Source organism: Chiroxiphia lanceolata, chromosome 9, assembly GCF_009829145.1.
Source record: "Chiroxiphia lanceolata isolate bChiLan1 chromosome 9, bChiLan1.pri, whole genome shotgun sequence".
Classification (NCBI taxonomy): Eukaryota; Metazoa; Chordata; class Aves; order Passeriformes; family Pipridae; genus Chiroxiphia; species Chiroxiphia lanceolata.
Window position 1 is genome coordinate 31,341,849 of NC_045645.1, and position 18,492 is coordinate 31,360,340.

Sequence of the window (18,492 nt, forward strand, 5' to 3'; positions counted from 1 at the left end):
TGTCATAAGTCAGCACAAATGCAGCAGAAAAGCAAAGGAGGGATCTGCAGAAAGGCCCTGAGACTGTACAAGCCTTTTATTCCTTTGGTTCTACTGATGGTGTATCTGATTAATCTTCCAGTATAAAGAACAGGGGAAAAATTGCTCATTTATCAACTTCTCAAGAAAAGGCCAAAGCAAATAGAAAAGGGTTGGGTTGGGACCTGTAGAAGCCCCTGCTGTGGGTGTGTGTTATTCCTTATGAAAGCCAGTGATCAATTCCCCTTCTTCCATTATCTCCGAGGTGCAGATCCAATTGTCCTTGTGAGGAGGGTCATGGTTTTTAATGCCTGTTCTCTTTGCAGCTCCAGCTCCCTTAGTTCTGCTCAGCTTTGTGGTGTGGGGCAGCACTTGGAAATCAGATGAGAGTGCCTGAAGAGGGGTTGGATGTTAAATATTTTTGTAAGCTTGGTAATAAGTGTTAACAGGGTAGAAAGGGATGTTGTTAATTTAAAACAACAGTTTCAGCTTGGAATGCTTATTTATTTAAACTTATAATTGTTATTATTCCAGTGAGCAGGCATGTTGCCCAGTAGTGATGTTATATTTTCATGGTGTTTAAGCATTAGTAAAACTCTTCAGTTGTTTTATTTTGTTTGTTTTGTTTGGTCTTTTTTGTGCTGAGTTGACGTTGTAAGTGACATCAGGTACATTGATAATTTTTCATTAGTAAGAAAGGAATGGGATTTTGCTATTGATAGCTAAGTATAACCACATTTTAACCATCTAAATTAGCTTTTCAACCTGAGTACAAATATTGTGATGTCCTTATAGTAGTCACTTGTTGGCATATATAGTAAGTAATGACATCCACAAGAGCAGTGTGAAGGTAAGGATCTTTAAAATAAAAGTTTGAGGTGGAAAAGTGGATTGGAACATTTATTGTCTGTATCCCCAGCAGTTGTATCACAGTGTATATCGTGAAGGGTTTGCCCAAATTACTAGTGGTTTCATTCAGCAAGGCGAGGGACATCTGAAAGCTGCTCCATGGTCCAACAGGCCACCTGAATCTGCCTTGTTCACCTTGGTGCCATCAGGAGTCAGGACTTCCCAGGATAACAGATGTTTCCCATTCCAAACAGAAGCAGACCTCAAAAGGTCTTTTGGCTTAAGGTTTTCCCGTAGATGATTTACAGCTCCTTTCCATCCCTGATTCTGAAAATAGTACAGAGAGCACGAGATGAAGGTGGCAGGGAGTCGCACTGTTTGACAGCTCTGTCTTCTGGCATCTTGGCACCTTTGCCAGAATGTGTCTAAAATAACTCAGCTCTAGGCGTAAGAGGAAGTGAACGTTTTTCCCAAGCTGAACTGGACACACTTAAATCCCAGGTGTGGGCTGGCTGGAGCATGGAGTCACCTCCTGTGAGGTGACACGTTAAAGCATCTTACAGACAGTTTTACAGTGGTCTTTATGTCTGTAGCAGGGAGTCTGGAGTTCCTCTTGACAGCACAGTGTTCAGCTTAGTTGTTCTTTAGAGGAGAAAGTCTCAGCTCTCTCTTCCTTTCAAGGAAACAAACCCCGTAACTGATTCTTTTGAGGGATGCCTTGGGTTTGACTATGGAGAAAGCCTGTGATGATGGTGCCTGGCAGGTTTGCAGCACCTCTTGTTCTCACAGTACGATGATGGCCTTTTTGAAGACACTTTGGTGATAAAAAGAGGCCATAGAGGAAGATCAGCAGGGTCCCAGGATGAGCACTTACAACTGTAATTAAGAGGAATAAACCCACAGGCTTTCACATTTTGTGGAGAAGACATGTAGGTAAAAGTACAGATGCAGAAATGAGCTCTGTGCCCCTTATTTATGCTGGCCAAGAACTGTTCCTTGATATTGTCTTCAGCATCAGCAAAACTGCTGAGGCTAAAGATGGAGAAATCTCCCTGGAGGTGCAAATCCCCCTGTGCTTTCTTGGGCCAGGTCTGAGGAAGCAGGTAGCAGCTCAGCACCAGAGGAATTCAGAGGAAGTCTGTTTCTTCACATACAAAAGACCCAGGGGCCAAGGCACGACCCTTGCCAACCAAAGTCTCTGTGTTGTCTGTGACCCTGAAGAGTATTATGTCTTTACTGTTTTAGAACGCAATTGCTGTGACATGAGAAACTCTATTCTTCCCTCTGAACAGTGGAGGAAGAAGTTCTGTCGTCTAAAGGCAGTTCAGGGCACCCAAGGAGAATGATCTTTTATTTCTAAGTTTCGAAATCTTAGAATATGTGTGTTGGGAAGTGATTGCATTTGAGCAAAAAAAAAAAATCAAGCTGCCTTTATGTCTTTCTTGATCAGCCTTTCTCATATATGGCCTTTTCAGAAAGGCTGTTGTTATTTTATTTCTGCAGATGCTACAGAATAAAAAATTAAGTTATTGGAAACAGATCAGGACTATGGTTTGGTTTAGTTTGGTTGCCCAGAGACACTTCCGTCCCTGGAAGTGTCCAAGGCCAGGTTGGACGGGGCTTGGAGCAACCTGGGCTAGTGGAAGGTGTCCCTGCCCATGGCAGGGGGTGGAACGAGATGATCTCTAAGGTCCCTCCCAACGCAAACCATTCCATGATTCTGTGATTCTGTTCTATGATTCTATCTTCCAGAAAGCTCCAGTAATACAGATCTAATGGCTAATGCATGGAGTGGCTTGGGGGAAAAAAGCAGTGATTCACTCTCAGTGTAGCACAGAGAACAGTTGGGATGGAACATTTGTTTCATTTCATTGGATTTTCGACAAATTAAATGAGGTGACAAAATCTGAAGCACTTGTGCTATCCTGAGACCTGAAGCTAAACTTTTAAAAATAATTGGGAGGAGAAGGAAAAGAAAAGGCAAAGCCTAACAATGTTCCCTTCTTTCCCCCAGGGCTTTTGCAAATAAACAAAGAAGAGGCACTGGGCACAGTGTCTTCATGAATTTTTGCTGGCGTTTGATTTCTCAGGCACCTGCACTTGAGTTTCTCTGCTTTGAAAATGAGCGAACAAACAAAACTAAGTATAGAAAGATGGTGTCTGCATTTCATAAATGCAGAGCTCTGCAGGGACAGCATCTTTTAGAGCTGAAGGCCCTATTAATAACTTGCCATTACGAACCCCAGGCATTGTTTTTGCCTTTATCAATGCTGTTACAAGTTAAATTCGGTGAGTAGTTACTTGGCTATTCTCTGAGCAGTGTGTAGCTGCTGGAGCAGGAGTGGATCTGGGGGCTTCAGGAGGGCAATATTCACATTTTTAGGATCTCCTGATGGCTTTGCCTCAGGATTCTCTGGGTTTCTGCAGTTAATTGCTTATGTATTTATAGTATTACAGCTTTGTTTCTCTTGAGGAGAATGAGTAGTGTGGTAAACACTGGGTTAAATTGTTTACGTTAAATTTGGTTGTTTGGGCATAAATAGATTATATCAGGTTGGTAAACGAAGGTGAAGAGCTGCATGCCAGCGGCTTTGGAGAATTCAGAGTAAGTGCTACATAGAAACATCCCAAGTATATTTATCTCCATTTTTAGAGGTACTTCATTCTGTTTAAGAACAACAGTATGCCAGTCTGTTCTTCCATGGATATTTAAATAGTGTTGTGGCATTTGGCTGTTTCATGTTGCTGAAGGCCAAAATAATTCCTCTGTAAATGATTATTTTTCCTGCAGTGCTGTGAACTCCTGGGCAGGGAGGTGTGAACTCACTGCCATATCAGCCAGCAGAAGTTCTTTCCTGCTGCAGCTGTTTTAGGGGAGCACCCACAGCCCTTCAGGGGCGCTGGTGAGTTGTGGAAGCCAGGAGGGGGATGACGGTTCCTTCTCTTTGCTCTCATTCTCCCACTTTCCTTACCTGCACAACAAAACCTTCAAGGATAGGAAGGAGTTCTGAAGCATTATTATGGGTCTGTTCACTGGGAAGCCTTGACCATGGACCTCATTGTCCTATTGAGTTGTTCAGGCAGCAGGTGAACATCAAGTTCCCTGTTGTGTTACCCTGTTTGTTATTCTTTCAACTTCCTTTGCTTGATTAATTAATGCAATTTCCTGGACAATAATTCTTAACCAAAATTTGATTCTGCAAATTAGTCAGAAGCCATGGAAAAAACAGAAAATCTCATCTCCAAGTAATTAATCAGCATAATAATCAGTGTAGATGTAGAAATCTGGAGAGGGACTGTTTACAAGGACACGGAGTGATAGGACAGAGGGGAATGGTTTCAAACTGACAGGGGTTAGATGGGATATTAGAAAGAAATCCTTCCCTGTGAGGGTGGGGAGGCCCTGGCACAGGTTGCCCAGAGAAACTGTGGCTGCCCCATCCCTGCAAGTGCCCAAGGCCAAGTTGGACGGGGCTTGGAGCACCCTGGGCTAGTGGAAGGTGTCCCTGCCCATGGCAGGGGGTTGGAAGTGGATGATCTTTAAGGTCCTTTCAAACCCAAACGATTCTTTGATTCTGTGATAATAAATAATCCCTTAAATCTGGAAGTATAGGCAGGAATTCAGTGTGCACACACAGCTCGGGCCAAAGACAGTGTGTCAGGTTGAGTCACTCAGTTGCTGTGACAACAGAGCTGCAAAATCTTCAGCTTCAACAGTCCCCCAGCCCAGCTGCATCTGCACATGGTGCCAGCCTGGAGGGCCCTTGTCACTCCTCCTCTGAATAAGAAATACAGGGGTACCTTCACTAACATACCTACACTGGGGCTGACATAGCTTGGAGAGGCTCAGAGCTTAAGGCCCTGACTTCTGGAAAAAAATATAAAACTATAGCTGAAATTCTTTGCAGAGTCAACTGATTGTCTGAGCAGCCCCATTAGGGGCTTAAGGCATCACCTTTTTAATCCCAGAATCCTTTGGTTAACCCATAGCTCAGAGCACAGGATCAGTGACCTTATCGTGCATCCTGGCAAGGAACAATTCCATGGCAGTCGGAGTAAGCACCTGCTTGTGCCACCTTGGGACACTCCCTCTTCACACAGCAGGGAATGTTGATTCTGTTTCAGCGAGTCAGGAGCAGTGGATAGAATGGGAAAGGGGTCAGGGCTTTGGTCCCTCGTTGCCTAACGAGGGTGCCATGCTCCACTGGCTCCTGCGCTCCCCGAGGCGCCTGTTGCTGGATTCAGGAATTCCTTCTCCATCTGGGAAACTGCTTTCCCCACCTTGGGCTCCTTTCCCACTGTCAGTGGCACACACAAAATTTATGGTCATGTGGCTCCTCTTGATGACTTTGCAATCTACCAGCCCTGTCAGGAACGAGGAGAAAAATTCCATCACCTTGTCACCACTGCACTGCTTCCAAATGTTAAAACGGTCCTGAAAACAGTCGGTGTGATGTCTCTCCTCGTGCAGTAGAGAGGAAGGGGGGTTTCTCTCGCTGGAAGGAGCTGTATTTTGGTGCCTGCAAAATATAGATCCCAGCACAGTTTTCTTTATTCCAGCCACTCATCCGGACTGTCTTACTCATGCTGGCATCACATGGACACAAATCCTGTTGCTTTTAGTAGCAGCAGGAAGCTCAGAGGCAAATTTGGCCCTCGTTTTTCTTGTAGTGCAGAGTGAAAAGTAGGGTTGTGTAGTAATGAATGTTCTCCAAGAGGACTTGCCTTGTTTTTCCCTTTTCCTAAGCACAACGTGAGGTGGGGCCTGTTCCTTTTGGAGGAGGAAGGACATGCGGTAGGAAAGCAGCACCTTGCTTGAGACAGTTTGTTTCCCAGGATTCTGATGAGGGGTTCTATAAAGGCAATGACTCTCCAGCCCAGGGGGCTCTGTTTTAGCCATGTGGTTTTTTTGTTTTGCCCTGAGATGCACCAGAGCCACTTCACCAGCTGATATGACAAACCCAAGGGCTTCAATACTTGATAAAAATGCTTCTGGTCAGGGCCAGGGGTGTGAAGGGGAAGGGGGCACTGCCTGGACTCTGGGAAAACTCCCCATCCTGCTCTCCAACAGCAGAGGAACTCCAAGCCTGAAGCGAAAGGGCTCCTCCCAGGCACAGCACTAGTTGCTGGGGGGAATTGGGAGCACAGCTGGCTCTGGCTGTGCCAGAGTCCACCTCCGCTGCCCTCATCCATCTCTCTCCATCAAGCAGTGTCTCCTCTGGAAGTGGCTCTGATGGAAAGGAGCAGCACATTTATAGATCCAGCACTGGGCTGGGAGCTCACATAGGGGCTTGATGGGATCTCTGGCTCCCCTGGGAACAGCTAAGAGTCCCTCTCTGTCTTCCTTCCATCTTTATTGGGACATCCACAGTGTCAGTAATGATCCTGCCTGGCAGGAGGACTTTGCCAGACTCAGTGTTTGCAGGCTGCCTGTTTAAACAAGGGAACAATTTACCCATACAACTTGGGGATTTTCAATCTTTGATCCATCAGGCAGGAATGTTATACAAGATTATATACTGCTACAGGAATTTGGGGAAGAACTGGTGAGAAGGTGGACAAAACTGAGAAATGTTCAAGGCCCCGACTAAGAGATTTCACATGTTCTTACTCACTGATGAGGGATTGAGTAGAACCTGTCGTAAGGTTATATGGGGTTGGGGTTTGTATTTGTTTCCTTTTTTGTTGCTTTTATGATATAATGTGAATTGTAAGGATTACAAGAGGATAAAGACATCTGTGCTCTGGGAAGCTTCTCAGAAAGATCAGTAATGATGCCTCTTAACTTTTTAATGCACCTTACACTGCACCAATGGACCTAAACCAGCATTTTATTCTGAAGACAAGTTTGTTACCATCAGAAAGGGAGGCTTTGCTGCTCCAGGAGTGTAAGAACATACAGCAACTGTAATGGAGGAAAGTACTGAGCTTTTCTTTTTGTGACCTTGTCCAAATAGGACATAATTACAACATAATTCAGTTCTGAAAGTCTGGAAACCAGGGCATTTGACAGAGACTGGCATTTTAAGAGAAATCGGCCTATGTTTCAGTACATCTTCTCTTTCAGACTTCTAAGCACTGCTGATGCTATTTGCTCTTCCTGTTTCCCTTTTTCCACTCTTAATACACGATCAGAACACAAGATTCTGGCAAATGGGCAGAACTGGGTCGAAGTTAACCTTGTAAATCAAACCCGGTGTGGTGGAGAGTGGTGTGAACCAGTTGCTGTGTGCCTGGGTATGGTTGTATGAAGAGATTAAATCCTGGAATGCACACCTGCAAGGACTCATTTAGGAAAGCAGAGATTAAAATTCTGTTTGGGTTTTGATATGGTCTTTGGTTCTCGTGACCTAATTCAAGACTCTCCTCCTTCAAGTCACTCATTTTGCTCCAGTTCAGGGAGCACCAACAGTTCCACCGGACTCTTGACTCTGCAAATATCCCAGAGACCAATGTGGCACAGCAGGATTTTATCATCCCCCGTTGGCAGGAGGAGAGGCTGGAGCTGTGAGCTCAGGCACAGACAGCTGCAGCCTGCAAAAAGGAGAAGTGTCAGGGTATTCTCCATATATGTACTTCTCCAGCACTGGAATCACACTGTTCCACATTGACTCTTGTAGCCTGTGCATTGTTCTCTTGTACACTAGGAATGTCTCAGGACAGTCATCTCCCTATGTGTCTTTCCTCTGAGACTGGTCCTTACAGCATTAATAGAGTCACTTAATTAAATCCTCATAAAGGAAATGGAGGGCATTTCATCTGAGTGTTCCCCACACAGTGGGCCTCAGGGGCCTTCCTTTCAACCCTGGACAGAGGGAAACAAGACATTGCCAAAGGCATCTCTGTGCAGTTCCCAAGGACCCAGAAATCATTTTTACAACTATGAGGACTGAAAAACAGCCATCTTGCTCTATACTGTGTGATTTCCTGCCTATGGAACTGGGGAAGGCTTCTACACGCTCCACCCCGGTCACAGGAAGGATTAGGGTCTTTGATGGGGCACAAAGGAGGATGAAATGGAGGTGGGAAGTTTCCCTGCTCCAAGCAGATTTGGTTCCCAGTTGGATGTCGCTCTGTTGCTGAAGTGCCACACAAATACAGGCTATCTGTAAATAAGGAGTAAAATGAGTTATCATTGCTTTGTTTGTGTATAAAACAGGGGACAGGCACACTGTGTTTTCCTCCTCCAGTTGGATGCCTGGACAAGCCATTTAGCATCTCTGCTGACCCCACCACCATCCCACACCACCTTTCCATGGATCATGTGCCACACGGGTCCCTGGTTGTGCCTCGCTGCCAGGCACCAGCTGCATTTAGCAGTGGAAAAACATTAAGTGGTACAATCCAGCCCCCAGGTTTAAATGACCCAGAAAAATCTTTCATTCAGAATTCTCATTTAAGTCCTCCATGAAACATGTTCTCATGTTGTTCTTGCTGGTCTCATAGCTCAGTTCTTGCTAATAACTGCTTTTCTATATAACAATCCTTCATGTCTGCCCAGAGTTGTTCCAGAAGGCTGGAGAAGCAATAGGATTAAGAGGAATTACCTGGCCAGAACAAGTGGATCTGTGCTGTTGAGGTTCAGTTACTTAAAGATTCACAGGGTCCAAATTCCTTTAATGAATGCAGAGATGACATGGAGATAACCTGGACCTGCAGTGATAGGGAAATGTATTAGATAACTGCCACTGAAAATATGCCCTATGGTCAGCTGGCACTAATACAGCTAGGGGAGTCCAGTAGGATTGGGTTTGAGCTTTTTAGGATCGTTAATAAGTAATTAACCCATGAGGTGACTGTAACAGACATCATTTTAATCAAAATTGAGTTATTGGTTTCCCAGGCACGCTTTGGAATTTATCAGTTTGCAGGCAGGACTAAGTCCCTTGGCCACATTAATTAACAATCCCTGCACTCAGGAACTGCTCCAAAAGGATGCCCACAGGACCGGATTCACCAGTTCCTGCTTTCCTCCCTACTGCCAGGCAAAGACCACCTCCCCACATTTCCATTCAATTTGTCTTGTGTTGAAAAGCTGCTGATTTCATGCGCCCTTACCCTGCAGCAGCCAAGCCTGTTGCTAAGCGACCTCAGCAATACCAATGGGGCCACAGTCTGGCTGCTTTTCCTCAGCCCACCCCTCTTCTTACTTATTTATTTATGCATCTTATTTACATAGCTCAACAGATTCTACTGTACCAGGGAGGCAGAGCCACAAGCCTCCAGGTTGCAGCAGAGTGCCTTGACTTGCAGAGCTGCCTGTCTTCCCTCCAGCACCATCCTCTGCCCTGTTTTCACTGGTGTTCCTGTTCATCAGCTGAGAAAACTCATCGGGATATTTGTTGAGCTGGAGTGGCATCCAGGAGTGTGCTAGAAGTGTGTTTTAAAGGCGTAGCTGGCCATGGACTGCTGTACCCGATGTTTGGATCCAATAGTCCTTGATGGAAGAAAAAAGGGGTTGGAACAAAGATGGCTCTAAGCCATTTCTCTGCTTACTTTATTTCTGGTGGCTTTAATTTCAGCTGTGTCCGCATTCCAGGCTTCTTGTAGCCTAACCAGATCTGCAGAGTGAGAGGATGGTTATCCTTCCCTGCCCGGCAGTGCTGGGGAGAGCCCAGCTGTGGAGGCAGTTCTGCAGGACCAGCTGCATTTTTGTAGGGTGGGGTTGGGATCCCAGCCAGGGCACAGCTCTGCCTGAAATTGTGTCCAGGACAAGAGCAGGGTGCTGGTGGAGTGTTTGGCGTTCAGATAACCTGGCAAAGTGTTTGTAGTGGCTGCACGTGGGTAGAGGAGGACAGCAGAGCTGTAACGGAGCTGTTACTGCGCCGTTTGTTCCAGACGTGCTCCCAAAACCAGGGAAGGTGGAAGTGGTTGGTGTGCTCTGGTACATCCTGTGTCACCCAGAGAACCTCCCTGCCAGGCAAAAAATCAGGAGCACTGACTGGAATCACTTCTCACAACCAGGAAAGCTTTAAGTGGGGATGCTGTCCCAGAGCCTGGCTGTGTTTGTTGTGTTTGTCTTTCCTTGATGAAGGAACTGCCACACTCTTCAGTAAAGGCTTCAGGGACAGCTCCGAGCCTCTCAAAGGCCCAGTATTTTGAACCTTTACTCCACCTAGAGAAATCTCTACAGGAGTGAATCCTGTAGAGATTTATTTGGAACAAACAAGTACCAACTGATTTTCCCCCTTTCTCCTTTTATATATTTCTCCTTTTTGTTTCAGCAAGCAGAGCCAACAGCCAGGAGCCGAATCTCCGGACTGTACTTCTTGCACAGCTGTTGCCTTTTGGGTCTCTCCTTACAGCCTTTGGCTGCACTGACTGGCAGCTGCTTTGTTACCTGCTGTACCTTTCACTGTGGAATTCTTTTGGCTAAAAAAAAATCATTTTTCTGCTTTGATGATCCAACCATTACCTGACCCTCTCTGGAGAAGAACAGAGAGAAGGACATGAACCCTTGGTTTTGTACAAGCAGTCCTGCAGAACAAGGGTTGTGCACAAGGCCATATGTAATTTTTTTACATCACAGTGAGATGAGGAAGATGTGTTTTAAGTGCAGATTGAATTCTCCCCTTATTTACTTAAGCATTCAATTACCCATTTAGAAAACTAAAATATATCTGAGAGTGGCTTGGCATGCTCATTCTGTATTCTCTTTTTTTGAAAAATGGACCCTGCCTTTTTGTCATTTATGACACATGTCTGTCACTGAGGTGTCCAATTCTTGTGTACACCCAGAGAGGTGCTGATTGTAAAACCTTTGCTGCCCTGCAGCTCCCTGTATTTTTTCAATATGGCTGAGATTTCACAAGCCAGGCTGTGCTATGTTAGGTGTACATTTTGGTGCTGTTGTTCACCTGCTGCTCAGGCAGATGTGGAAGTTATCTCAGGTATCCTGTTTGTGAACAAAACACAGGAGACTTGGAACCAGCTCAAATGCCCAGGAATTATGGTCTTAAGCTGTGCCAGGGGAGGTTTAGGTTAGATATTAGAAAGAATTTCTTTACAGAGAGGGTAATCAGACACTGGAATGGGCTACCCAGGGAAGTAGTGGATTCTCCATCCTTGGAGGTTTTTAAGATAAGACTGGATGTGGCACTTAGTGCCATGGTCTGGCAACTGCAGCGGTGTTGGATCAAGGGTTGGACTTGATGATCTCAGAGGTCCCTTCCAACCCAGCTGATTCTATGATTCTATGAATAACTTCTGTTGCCCTGAGAAGTTGTTTTGGGTACATTTAAAAAGATGAGTCAACAGATCTTCATTCACTGAAGATAGGAAGAAAAGGATCTTCCCTGTGGGGAGATTCAGGTGTTTAGGGACTGAAGACGATGAGTAAAACCTTGAATTACACCCAGAGCAGGTGGGTGCTGGGGTGAGCAGGGATCTCTGTGTTTCTGGTTCTGAGTCTTCCCTCATAAGTCTAGCTGTCAGCCTCAAACTTTCAGAGAAAATGTGGGTGTTCTGCAGTGCTGGGAAGGGGTGAAGTACCCCAGAGCTGGCACAGACATTGCAGCTGCCTCGTGGTTGTGTGGATCACTGCTCTGTGCTACCAGCTCTTGTTCTCTCTTTGGTGGTGTTGGGCCCAGCCAGCTCTGTACCGCAAAATCCTGTAACTCTGGAAGATCCAAGAATGCAAACAATACTGATAAAGGGAGCACAGGTCGTACATTCCTAAGGGAAAAATAATTAAAAAAAAAAAAGGGAGGACAAAAATATAGTATTGCCCAACAAAATACCCCGAATGCTTGGCAGTGTACTGCTGATAAGGGATGGCCAAAGGCACCCAGACAGTGAGTTAGGGTGCTCCAGCTCCAGTGAGCCTTTGCTCTTGCTGCTGTTATACTTCAGGAGAGATGATAAAAACCTGACTCAGACCTGTTTTTGGTCTTTCTTCTCAATTTAACAGTTCTAACCATTGTCAAAGAAACCATCCTTTTGGCTGGATTTTGTTCCCCAGGACAGTTCCACAGAGATGCCTTCGCAGTCATGTCGATACTGTGCAGTGTCAGGGACAGGCTGTGTCACAAGTGTCAGCAGTGTGACTCATTCATTTCACTCTCCCTGAAACTGGGGGTGTCCAGTTAATATCCCGATAAAGCAGTTGCCAGTCCCCAGGCAGTTCTTCCAGTGCCAGGAGTGTTGCTGAGCCCACGTGTGGTTGTCCGGTTGAAGTTCTGCAGTGAGACGTGTGTATAGAGGAAAAATACTGTGTGGCATTCCAGGAACACCCACCGTACCTTTTCCATTATATATCTAGGATTCTGTGGCTGAGAAAGGTGATCAAATCCTTTACCACTTCTAAAGATTAATTAGTTTTAAAGAAGATGTCCCTGCTCATTGCAGCAGGGTTGGACAAGATGACCTTTAAAGGTCCCTTCCAACCCAAACCATTCTGTGATTCCATGATAAAGAGTAATTGGAAACTGAGTTATTCTGTCACAAATGCACCAGAGAAGGACATCTCTAACCTTTCAAACCATTATGTAGGTACCTGGATTTTCATTACAAATAATACTCACTGGAGACAGCAACATAGCTTTTTTTTTTCTTGTTTGTTACTTACTACATCATTTTGAATTGGTTTATTTTTCTTCACTTTCAGATCAGCATCTCATTTATACATATTAAATGGTGCAGTGCAAATGGCTGTAGGCAAAAGAATGAACCCTTAGAGGTTATTCTGGCAGTCCCCAGATGAGTGAACAAATGCAGGCACTGATTTCCCCCCTATTAATTTGAACTGTAAACACAGGGTGGGCTGTACTGCTGCCTTCTCATTCATACCCGGCAGCAAAACTGAGAGGAGGGAAAGTGGTATCCCCTACTGTTTTTTGGTTACAAACTTTCCCATTTTTTAGCAGTTCTCTCCTTTTTTGCTTGATAATCTACTTTCCAAACAGTCAGAATAACAATGGTGATTTGGAAATACATCGAGGAATTTTACGGTGGTAGAAACCTCTTTTTAATTTTTTTTTTTTTTAAATCATCCTAAATTTTATCCTCTGTTTGCTGTTGTGGGGTTTTTTTCCTTCAAATCAAGCAAAAGTTACCTCTCATTCATTCCAGGCACTTCCCTTGCATTCCTTGCAGAAGGAATTTTGTGTAAACACTTCCCCTGCATGAAAGACATGTTAAAAAATGAAGAATGGATTAGAAGTTACAGCTCAATTTTCTCTCTAAATATATAGCCCTTTAGTTGGATGTGGAGAGGAGTCAAAGGAGCACTGGGAATGAGGGAGCTTCCAAGGGAGCTCAGCCCTTGCACTCAGCTTGAGCAGCACAGGGTGCCCAGCCTGAGCAGGCGGATATGAGGAGAAAATGTTCCCATGCCTGGTGAAATTATTGGAAGATGAGATGATTCCAATTCCTGATTTATTATTTTTTTAGGGAGTGTCTCATTTCTTTTCATTGCACAGGTATCATAGTAGTAGTAATACAAGACCTCTAGTTTAGATTTTATATAAGAGACAAGCTTGGAATAAGATAAATGGGAAGGGTTATAGAAGAGTTTATGGAAATATCTCTGAAGAAGTACCTGACTATCACATAGAGAGCTCCTTGATAACTGGTGGCAGCACCTGCCTTCTCTGCCCCTCTGTAGCATTTGAGCTCTTAAAATAAGCTTATTAACAGTCAAATGAAGACAGGGTAATCTTTAAATCATATGTAAATACTGAAGCTTTTCTCATTGTGGTATATTGGAACATTAAACAGAGATACAGATTTTCCCAGTGGGAGACTAGATCAGCACAGTTAAGCACTGGAGTGGTTTGTCTCCCAAATCATCTTCTGAGAACAGCATTTCCCTTTCACTGGATGATAGTGAATAGGGATTTAGCGGCAGAGGATTATGTGGAGCTTAGATTAGTGGATGCTGCTGGCAGTCTTATACAGCTGATCAGCTGGCACAGTCCTGAGCTGCTTTCCTCCTCTGGAGCTGACCTGTGCAAATTCCAGGGCAATTTGTCCAGGGGAGTACTGAGACTTTGCTGCCTTCTGTCTTCCCCAGCAAATGGGTCTCGGGTCAAATGCTGTCTGTATCAGCTGGCTGTTCACCCCCTTTGGTATCAGTATCTACCAGCCAGTGCCGTTTGCTGGGCTTTTTTGTCTGTGAGCTCCAAGTTAACACTTCCATTTTCAACTTCGGCACTGTGGGACACGCTGTTCTCCTGGAAAGTATCAGTAGTTTCTACTTTAATGTATAATGCATGAAATAATCTCGTTTCAGAGTCGCTGGCCATGCCTCAGTCTAGACTGTGTCTCAGTCAAACCGACTTCTAAAACTCAGAGAAGGTGCTCGGACTGGTCTGTCTGGTTTGGCTGACACCGGTTCCATTTTCTGCTCACCCACATCAGTTCAGTCTTAATTGCTCCTTATCTCATCTTCCAAGCAATCATACTGCAGATTTATTTTTTGTTTGGGGAATATGCCATTCCTGTAGTGCAGTTAAACACATAGAAATGTCTCACCTTTTTCATGAGGCTCCTGCCAGGGTGTCCTATGTGGAAGACGTGGCTCCGGGCGTACCAGCACAGCTGAGGGTGTTGCAGTGGGTTTGTGCCTGGGCAGCTCCTGTGGGTTTGGTGGGCAGAGGATGTGCCGTGGTCCTGCGTTCTTCCTTCTGTTATTTAACTACACGAATTCCTCACAGTGCCTGGCTCTCCAGCCTTTCCTTCTTTCTCCTTTTTTCCTTGTCCTAGGCTAAAGGTCAGGTGCAAAGTGACTGTCAGTACAAATACTAAAATCTGACACAATACACTTGTGCACAATACACTGGGCACTTCAGGTCACCCAGGTAAATGTGTCACTGAGCTCTCCCTGTGCAGCGTGGCTGGCTCAGCACTCTGGGGGAAACTTGACAGGCAACATCATAGTAATAACAATAATAGTACCCCTTACAGTTTTGCATTTTCCATTAACTTTACCTTTATTATTCTTTCTGTGGCGGTTAGATAAGGACTGTTAACCCCTCTTTGGGGAGGGAATGACGAATATGGAGAGATGTATCTACCTTGAGAAAGAAAATCAGGTGTGGGTTTAGAGTGAGGAGGCCAGAATCCTGGGCCCTGTGTGAGTCTCTTTGTGTGACAGATATCACTATTTAATGTGCTACTTGATGTTAACTAGTATCTTTTGTTTGCTGATCTTCTGCTGTAAGTGATAAGACATGGGGCTGTTTGGGTGAAATCCCTCAGTCAGGCTGTACTAAACCCAGGCCAGAAATCCGTATAAATCATTGGAAGTGCAAAGCATTCCTATGCAACTGCTGTGCTAATTTTCTTGGATAATGTGCTTGACCCATTTTTCTTCCTTTCAGTACCAATTGAAGTGATAAATGCAACAGGTTTAAAATACATCTCACAGGTAGTGCTGGGTTTATTATGGAACTTAGCTCTCAATGGCATTTGCATGGTCTAAATGCCACTCAAGCATTATCCAGCTGCTGGATTAGAAGCCCCAGGGAATACATATCAGAGACATTTACAATTTCAAATGGGTTGTTAAAGTCTGTCCCTTCAGCAGCTGGAGAGACCTGTTGGTAGTGATTTGGCTTGGAGGGCACAGGTTCAGGAGCCACTGGCCGTGGCCTTGGAGCAGGTGTGGGAAGAGCCCTGGGACCTGGCCCTGCTTCGGAGCTGTCACCACAGCCCTCAGCTGTGGCGTTGTTTATGGGTGTCTGCTGTCTTGGAACTGGGAGGAGATAAAAAAGGGGTCCCTAAAGAGGAGTGACACAGGAGACAGGTGGCAGAATCCTGCTGTTTTCCAGGAAATTATGCTCTAAGGCATTATTAGGAATTTCTGGCTGTTCCTTCTGCATGGTTTCTGTGGGGCTCTCTCTGGTCCAGATTAGCCTGGCCCAGTCAGAGGGCATTAGGCTGGAGAAATGTTTGTCTTTTGAGGAGCTCACTGGTACCACTCCTTGCTTTTCCACACAGGAAAAGAAATCCACTATTTTTCCAATTTAAAAGGATGGGGAAGGAGGAAATATGCTCAGCTCAACTGGTTATATTGGGCATATACAATGTATGCTTCAAATATCCTGTAAAATATGGCTTTCAACACCTAAAGGTTGAGATTTTCAAAATCTCACACTGAGATTCAGTATTCCTTTACCTTGGTAGCAATGCTGCCTCAGGGGTGTCTGGCCCTTTCCTTGTTCCTCCATCACCCATCACACCACAGCTCTTTGTGGGGCCAAGCAATAAACTGCACTGGTAGTTTGGGCTGGTTGGAGCCCTGTGCTTTCTCCACCATTGGAAAACATGAACAAGCAAAAGGTCATCCCAACTCTAACCCAGATCCTCAGCAGACAAGAGGGAAGTTCGTGAAGCAAAATATTCCTGGCAGGCAGGTGACTTCTGAAGGAAACTTAGATGGAACACCCTTAGAAAGTGACAGTGGCAGGGTGGGAAAGACATATGAAAATACAAAGTAAAAATGTGAATTTAATTACTTAAAAAATCAAAAAGGGCTCATGAGTTCATGTAAAAGGCTTCAAAATAACCTTGAATGGACTGAGCTGAACAATGAGCGTGTACCTGTAGGCTGGTGTCCCAGCTATGCTGCTGGTTTGGGGAGGCTGGGAGAGGGGAATTTGGGTATTGGGCACCATAAAGTGAAGAGTCAGAAGCCCTCAGCTCTTCCCTAGGTGGGCTGCACAGTTCCATGGAGGGGGAGCCCATGCCAGCATCACTGGTTTGTCAGGAATTCCTCAGCCTCAGCAATTCCAGCCACGCTGACCTCTGCCACTGCTGGGAGAGCACATTTCCTCTCTCCATCAGGATGGCCTTGCTGGCTTTAATCCATGTAAATGAGTTTACAGTCATGCCTGCTTGCAAACCAGGAGCAAGCAAATTGGGAGGATTTACCCCTCTAAGTACATATGCTAAAGCACATCAAGCCCAGATTTTCCCCCACATTTGGAGGATTATTTTAAGAGAAACACAGGTGCATCCACCACTCACTTCTTGGGGGGGGGGGGGGAGGGGGAATTAGGCCATGCTAATTTGACATTTCAAATAATAAAAATAAATCTTGGAGGAGCAATGGCAACCGTGTTTCTGGAATCTGGAATGGTGTGGGGCATTCCTGGGAGCAGCGGCTTCGTGTTCGGGTCTCATGTGGAATCCCGGAACACATCTCAAGGTATTTACCTTCTGATGCCTAAAACTGGAACACATTCCAGTTCCTGCTGCTCTCTGATGGTCGACAAACCCTGTGTGGGTGAGGAGAGAGCAGAGCTGTATCTGGGACTCACAGCATTGGACTTGTAACCAGGTGGTTTCCACTTGCTGGTTGTGCCTGATAAAGCGCTCCCGGGTCATTAGTGGGGACAGGAATTACAGGAAGAGCTGTTATTACTGTTATTTATTCCCTTTGGGGGAAAAAGACCTGTAAACTTATCCTGAAGACTGCCAAATGCCATTCCAAGTGCTCTGAAAGGAGTTTTACGTTTCCTTCTCTGAAGATGGCTGTGATCTTCCCGGATTCATTAATACACAAAAGGCAAATTGCAGAAAAGGCCTTTGTGCTCCTGGAGCTGGTGGCAGGAAGGGAGGCTTAGCAAGGAGCTGCACATACCTCCCTTCCCCGTCTGTCAGAAGATCCCATCTCCGTCAGATAGCAGCAAGACATTCCTGGGGGTGGAGTGAGAATGAATTTATCTTGGGAGGGAGTAGGATTTTGCTTTGCTAAGCGAGCTGGTTTGCTCAATTCAGGAATTTTCCATTCACCTCTATTATCCACCGGCATATAAATCCCAACAACTGCAATTAGGGCTACTTACCTTAATCAGTTCACAGCTTTCTACAGCCCACCTGTCCTTCTGCTGCCTCTCCTCTGTCTCCTGACTGCTTGGTTGCTCCGCTTCTCCAAAAATTCCTGCTTTGGAGGTATGCTTTCCCAGCTGTGTCGTGGAGGGGGCTGCATTCCTGGTCCTTGAGGAAGGCTGCTGCAAGGTAGTTGTGGTGTTACACAGAGAAGGGCTCTTTGCTTTAAGGAAATATGAAGCTGCTGTGTGGTTTTTATTGCCTTTTGTTAGATTATTCATCACTTCAGCACCCAAAAATCCTGGCACAGGGGAGGGCTCTGTGTGAAAGCGCTGGGAGGAGCGTGTGGTGCGGCCTGAGGAGGTGGTGAAGGGCATCTCTGCTTGCCCTTTCCCTTCCAGTTCCTCTGGCATGAGCATGCTGCCTCTGTGTCTGGGTGGACATGTTGAGTCAGTCACTTTAATTCAAAATATTTAACTGGCTTGGTAGTTACAATTTTGTGCGCCGATTCAGAGATAGCACAGGCTGTTTACAGGGATGTAAAATGCAGGTTTGGAGGGATTTGCAGGCAGCTCAGCTCCATTAGCTTGAAAAAACAACTGAAAAACATCCTATTTAAAGAGATGCATCAGCCAACGTCACACTAGTCGTTAGTTCTTGCAATTGCTGGTTAGAACATGCCAAAATTATAAGCCCTCTGTTATGAATAGATACGAGAAGAATTACTCAGCCAATAACATGGAGATTTAGTGCTGTTAAATCATCATAACCTTTCTGTTTGAGAGGAAAAGCAAAAGGTAATATAGGTTCTGGTCCATAATTCCTTATAAATAGAAATGCCTGTTGGCTAAA

At 45.2% G+C, this 18,492-nt stretch overlaps 1 protein-coding gene across 11 annotated transcripts in view; it reads left to right on the top strand.

The window, feature by feature from the left end:
• RABGAP1L (RAB GTPase activating protein 1 like) overlaps positions 1–18,492 on the top strand; it is a 225,841-nt gene that overhangs the window by 171,249 nt on the left and 36,100 nt on the right. Inside the window, exon 1 of one of the 11 annotated variants that reach the window (XM_032697212.1) lies at positions 17,616–17,829. The exons of the other annotated variants lie outside the window; for them this stretch is intronic. The gene's annotated coding sequence lies outside the window, so the exon portion shown is untranslated. Of the gene's footprint in view, positions 1–17,615; positions 17,830–18,492 lie in introns of those variants that run through there. 11 annotated transcript variants of the gene reach the window in all.